The sequence below is a fragment of the Malurus melanocephalus genome, unplaced genomic scaffold, assembly GCF_030028575.1.
Source record: "Malurus melanocephalus ecotype Western Australia unplaced genomic scaffold, MMel_1.1 scaffold_947, whole genome shotgun sequence".
Taxonomy (NCBI): domain Eukaryota; kingdom Metazoa; phylum Chordata; class Aves; order Passeriformes; family Maluridae; genus Malurus; species Malurus melanocephalus.
Genome location: NW_026624179.1, coordinates 56,624 through 62,269, shown reverse-complemented (window position 1 = coordinate 62,269; position 5,646 = coordinate 56,624). Strand labels below are relative to the sequence as shown.

Genomic DNA, 5,646 nt, shown 5'->3' with positions numbered 1-5,646 from the left:
GGTGACAAGGTGACAGCCCCTGTGCCGGGGTCACTCCTGGCATTCCTCGGCATCCTCAGGCACAGCCGGGAATGGGGGGACACTTCACCCTCCCACCCCCTTTTTCCCGGGTATTTCCCAGCCACTCAGGGCAGGAGGAACCAGGCACAAATCCAGGGTCTGGGGGCTCTTCCTGAACCCCTTGGAAACTCCCAAAACCCCTCAGAGTGACACAAACTCCATGGAAAATCCCTCCCTGCCMAAATAAAAACCACTCCAGCCCCCTCAGCAGGTGCATCCCAGAGCTGAGGATGAAGGATGCCAGTCCTAGTGCAACTGAGCCAGAAATCCTCTCCAAATTCCCCAGAAAAGGGACAATAAATGGCCACGGAAGCGCTGCTTGTGTCGTTCTGACCCTTTTGGATGAGGGAACCCTTCAGGAGAGGCCACTGAGCAGCCCAAAGCTGGGTTTCCATCCTGGAGCACTGCAGGGAGGATTTCAGGGAATTCCTGCTCTCCGACCCGAGCTGGCTGGGAAAAGGGCCAGGCTCGATTTCATGGGATTCTCCTGGGGTTTCCCCCGCAGCACCAAGTGAGGGCTCAGCAAAGCCCTCCAGGTCTCAGCGCAGCCGATTTGGGAGAACCCCAAATCCCAGGTCTGGATTCATCTGTTCTCTGACAAACCTCTGTCTGAAATCTGTAGGATTATTGGAAACATGGAGCAAAATACCTGAAACCCAAAAGCCTGGACAGCACTTTAACAAGCAGGAAACCCTCCAAAACGTGGGAAAGGAACAAGGGAAGGGCTAAAAGATAACTTAGGATCTGGAGACTGAGGAGCTGCTGAAGCTAAAAACCTCGTTAACACAAGGAAGTGATTAATAGGGTTTCCCCCAGAGCTGAAGATGCTCTGATGTGACTTTGGGGCAGTGGCTGATCCACAAAATGCCCCTAAAAAGCCTTTTGTGCCTGCAGGGGATGCAGAGAGCAGCCAGCGGTCCTTGCTTACAGCAMACCCATTTTGGGAAGGTAGGAAAACCTGAGCTCATGTTTTCCCCTCAGCTATCCCAGCTCAAAAGCTGCCCAGYTGTTCCCAGAAGGAAGGAAAGCGGCCCCAAAACTGCAATTTTTCCGTCCTACTGGAAACAAAAACCCCCAAAAAAACAACAACAACAAAAAAAAAAAGGTTACGAAAATACCCCCGAGGTCTTTAACGGGTCGGTTCCTGTTCCTCTGCGGGAAATGCTGCTCAGAAGGTTTCCACTGTAAACACCCAGGGATGGCTGCRCTCACCCCCTCAGCTCTGCAGGGCTGATCTCCTCCCCTGCTGCATGGGCCAGCCTGGCTCATCCTCTCTGAGAACCTCGAAAAGGGGGCAGTGGGCAAAAATCAGCTCTGCAGGGGCTTCTGCCAGCCTGGATTGCCCAGGATAAAGGGCGTGGATTGCCCAGTATGGTGAGCCTGGAATGTCCAGGATGGAGGGCCCAGATTGCCCAGGATGGAGAGCTTGGAGTGCCCAGGATGGAGGGCCTGGAATGCCCAGGATAAAGGGTCTGGAGTGCCCAGGATGGAGGGCCTGGAATGCCCAGGATGGAGGGTCTGGAGTGCTCAGGATGGAGGGCCTGGAATGCCCAGGATAAAGGGTCTGGAGTGCCCAGGATAAAGGGTCTGGAGTGCCCAGGATAAAGGGTCTGGAGTGCCCAGGAAAGAGGGCCTGGAGTACCCAGGAGTGCCCGGGATGGAGGGTCTGGACTGCCCGGGATGGAGGGCCCACAGTGCCCAGCGAGGAGAACCTGAATTTCCCAGGAATCATGGCCTGGGTTTGGCTCAAGGCTTTGCCCAGGAAATGAGGCAGCGTGGAGGCCACGGAAGATTTATGGCCACATTCACCTTCCCCAAGTGTTTCCCGAATGCCTGATCCCCCCCCAGCCCCACACACACCCACCCCTCCTGATGCTCCTGGGGAGGTTGACCTCCTGTAGGCTCGCAATTAGAGCCGGGCAGGATGAAAATCTCCATTTCTGATTCCCACACTGATTGCAGGGGCTGTGATCCCAGCTGAGGGCGCTGGGAATGCCCCGTTCCTGGAATTCCGGGAGCGCAAACCAGCGCTGTCCCCTTGCCAGGTGGTCCCGGCTCGGCGGGAACCGGGATTAACGAGCCAGAGGTGCGAAGGGRGAACTCAGCAAGTGCAGCGGGCAGGGTGGAAATCAGAATAAAAACATTTCCCTGCATCCCCGGCAGCCCCGCAGCTCCCAGCAGAGCCATAAAAATCCCCTAACGAGCAGCCTTTCCAACGGCACAGACAATGGCGTTGGAGGTACATTTGAAACAAATCTCTTTCCTTTCCAGAGGGTAATTTTCCTCTTTCCCTCCGTTTGACCCTCCCCTCGCCGAGAAACCGAACGCTCCGAGGCGCTTTGGAGGCTGCTCAGGCGCTTCTGGCGTTCCACACGTGCGGCCAAAAAGCTCTAACAGCGGAGCTGGGAGCCAGCAGGAACTCCAGCAAGCCAGGGGGGACGGAGGGAGGCGGAGGAAAATCCGCTTTGCCGAGGCTGAAGCAGCTGGACACGGCCCTGGGACCGCGCCAGTGACGCGCAGGGAGTTCCCAGGAGCCCCTCATTACCGGGCTGCCACCCAATCCCCAGCCTGGCCCCGGTGATTTCCCTTCAGGACACATTTCCCTGCTCCTCCGGGTTCCCGGGAAACCTCCCARGGCGGCTCTGCCCCGGCCCCGCGGCCCGGGGGAGGTTTCTCAACAGCGCTGCCGTTGTTSGCCGCGGAATAAATGTTATTTTCGGGAGCGCTGCCGCCGGGACTCACCCGCGGCTCCCCGGAGCGGTTCCCCACATCCGATCACGCCGCTCTGCTCCGCCCGAACACTGAGCCATTCTCCTGACCCGTGTTTTCCAGCAGCCAACTCCAAACATTTGGGATTTCGCTCGCTCCCCCTCCCCGCCCCAGCCCTGCTGGGAACGTGCTCGGCCAGCAAAGCCAACCCGGCTCGCTGCGCTCCTGGCTCGGCTCTCGCCGCCTCTCCTGCACCTGGGGCAGCCTCTGAGCAGCGCGGGGGGCACAGGAACCTTCTGAGGGTGCCTTGTTCCCCTGCTGAAAGCGCAGGGGAGGAGCTGCACAAGGTCCCCGAAGTGGGTGAGGGCTGACAGCGAGAAAGGAGAAGTGTCCGGGGTGGGTGGGGATGAAAATGGTCCCTCGAGGGGAGTAAATCCCTTCCTTCGGGCCGYAAGGGCTGCCCCAGGCTCCTCGGAGGATTTCCTGAGGGGCTGCACCCCATTTGTGCCCCCAAGACACAGCCCCAGGCCTGCTGCAGCACTCTGCTGCTAACACCCTCATTAACTAATTAATTAATTAATCRTCCAGTAACTCCTGCGAGTTTTTTTCTCTGGTGCACAGTTCACASGGGCCCTYTGCAGATTTTYTTTCACCTTCCTTAACMAGGACTGCAGAGAATCCTCCACCARCCCGAGAAGCCCCAGGGCAAACCTCGGGGGCAGAATTTCYGAAAATCACCTCAGAACAGCCCAGCTCAACCCCCGCCCCCGTCCTGCACCAGGGTCTCTATATCCCCATCGGATGACACTTCCCTAGGGATGAGAGAAATCCTATTTCCAGGATCCTTTCAGTGCAGAAGGGGAGGCAGAAGGGGGCGAGGACATTGTGACACTTCGGAGCCTTTTGACACCCGTGAGCCAAGTGAGAATCGCAGCATCCCACCCCGCAGGATCCCACCTGCTCCGAGCGAGGAAACGCTCTGCTGCCACCGGGAACGTTTCCCCACCAGAATCCCGAGGAAAAGTTCCTGCAGCACTGAGATTGTGAGAAAAACAGCAGTCCCCATAAGCGCAAACACCTTCCTGGAGGGTCACAGATGCCAAATCAACCGGGAGAGGGGGGAGCCGGGCCAGAAGGGGCACCAGGACACGCAGACAGCCAAGGTAAAAGCTGGCTCCGCGCCCGGACACCAATAATCCTTCAGCACCAGGGAAACGCAAAGCCTGGGAGCTGCAGGTGATCCCCGGGCAGCGGAGCGGGGCTTGGATTGTATTGCTCACGCCATAAATCACCGTGTCAGCTGCCCCGGCCGCTTCCCCCCGCTCTCCGGGAACTGGGTAAAAGTGCCAGGCCCTCTCAGCTCGGCCGGAGAGCTCAGGAACGAGGAGGGGAAAAACAAACTCATGCACGGCGCCTTTTTCCGGAATAACAATGCCCGCATTTGCATAGAGCGGCTGAGCCCGTGAGGCGCTGYCGGTCGCACCTCCGGGCGCATCAAAGCGTTATTAATTTCCAGCGAGGAGAACGAAGCGGCTTAAATCGTTAGCGCTCATCTGCTCAGCTTTCATGCGTTTTTAAAGCCGCCTCGTTTTCCGCCGATATGCAGGTGCCGATCGAGGAGCGTTTAAAAGGGGTGAAACTCCCCGCGGGTCAAGAGCAGGGACAGCAAGTCCAGCCTCCGGCTCGGGGACATGCGACATCCTCCTTGGCAGGAGCTCCCGCGGGGGTTTCGCTGGCACCGCTGCTGTCGCATCACGTGTGGCCCCAGAACAACCCCTCGGCGCCCCGCTCGCTTTCCTGTGCGAGTGACAAGGAGGAAATCCGCCCCAGACACGCCGCCAAGCTCAGCCCCGGCCCCGCCAGCGCTCCCGCTGCAGCCGGAGCGCCCGGCTCCTTAATTAGGGGCGGCCGCCAATTAAGAGCSCGGGTTTGCGGCGGTGCCAGCGCAGCCCCGGAGCTGCTGGCGGTCCATCGAGAGCCACAACCCCTCGGGCTGTGCCCGGGAGCGCGACACCGACTCCCGGTCCCTCGCTGCGGTGACCTCACCGGCGAGCGCCCTTGTGCCCCCCGCGCCGCCCCAGCTCCCGCTGAGCCCTCCCGGCGCCGGGCACGGCTGACACGCGATAAATCCCCATCGCATCCCTGCTTTCCGGGCACTCACACGCGCGCACGCACAGAGCCGGGGCCGGAGGAAGCGCTCGGCGTTACCTGCACTCGCCCCCCGCGCGGCAGCCGCGGCTCTCCCATGGCTCTGCCGGCGCCAGGCTGGACCCCGCGGCTCCAGGGGGATCTTCTGCCGCGCTGCAATAGAAAAGGTTGGTTTAAAGCTCCTTATTTGGGCAGTGATGTCAAGGGAAGTCGCTCGGGCAGCGCCTCCCCCTTTTTCCATTCACTCCACATTGTTTCCTGTTGTCAAAGCGGCTGCTGGGGCTCCGCGCGCGGCCACGGGATCCTCCGGCCAAAAGGGACCCTCCGGCCAAAGGGACCCTCCGGCCAAAGGGACCCTCCGGCCAAAGGGATCCTCCCGCCAAAGGGACCCTCCGGCCAAAAGGGACCCTCCGGCCAAAGGGACCCTCCGGCCACGGGATCCTCCGGCCACAGGGTCCTCCAGTTCTGGGGATTATCCAGTCCTGAGGATCCTCCCAGTTCTGGGGGTCATCTAATCCTGGGGGTTGTTCATCCCAGAGATCCTCCAGACCCGGGAATCCTCCAGTTCTGGGGGTCCTGGAGGCCTAGGGATCCCCCAGTCCGGGGGTTCCTCTCTCCCCGGGGATGCCCGGCCGCCGCCCGTCCCCGCTGTCCCGCCCGGGGCCGAGCTGGGCGGGCCGGACGCGGGAGCGGGTCCGAGCTGCCCCCGCGCACTCCACAGCCTTTCCC

General features: G+C 60.5%; 1 protein-coding gene across 1 annotated transcript in view; it reads right to left on the bottom strand.

Moving 5' to 3' along the window:
* Positions 1–5,646, bottom strand: part of HIVEP3 (HIVEP zinc finger 3) — a 99,769-nt gene that overhangs the window by 78,763 nt on the left and 15,360 nt on the right. The window contains exon 2 of the mRNA XM_057386279.1: positions 4,978–5,070. The gene's annotated coding sequence lies outside the window, so the exon portion shown is untranslated. The remainder of the gene's footprint in view (positions 1–4,977; positions 5,071–5,646) is intronic.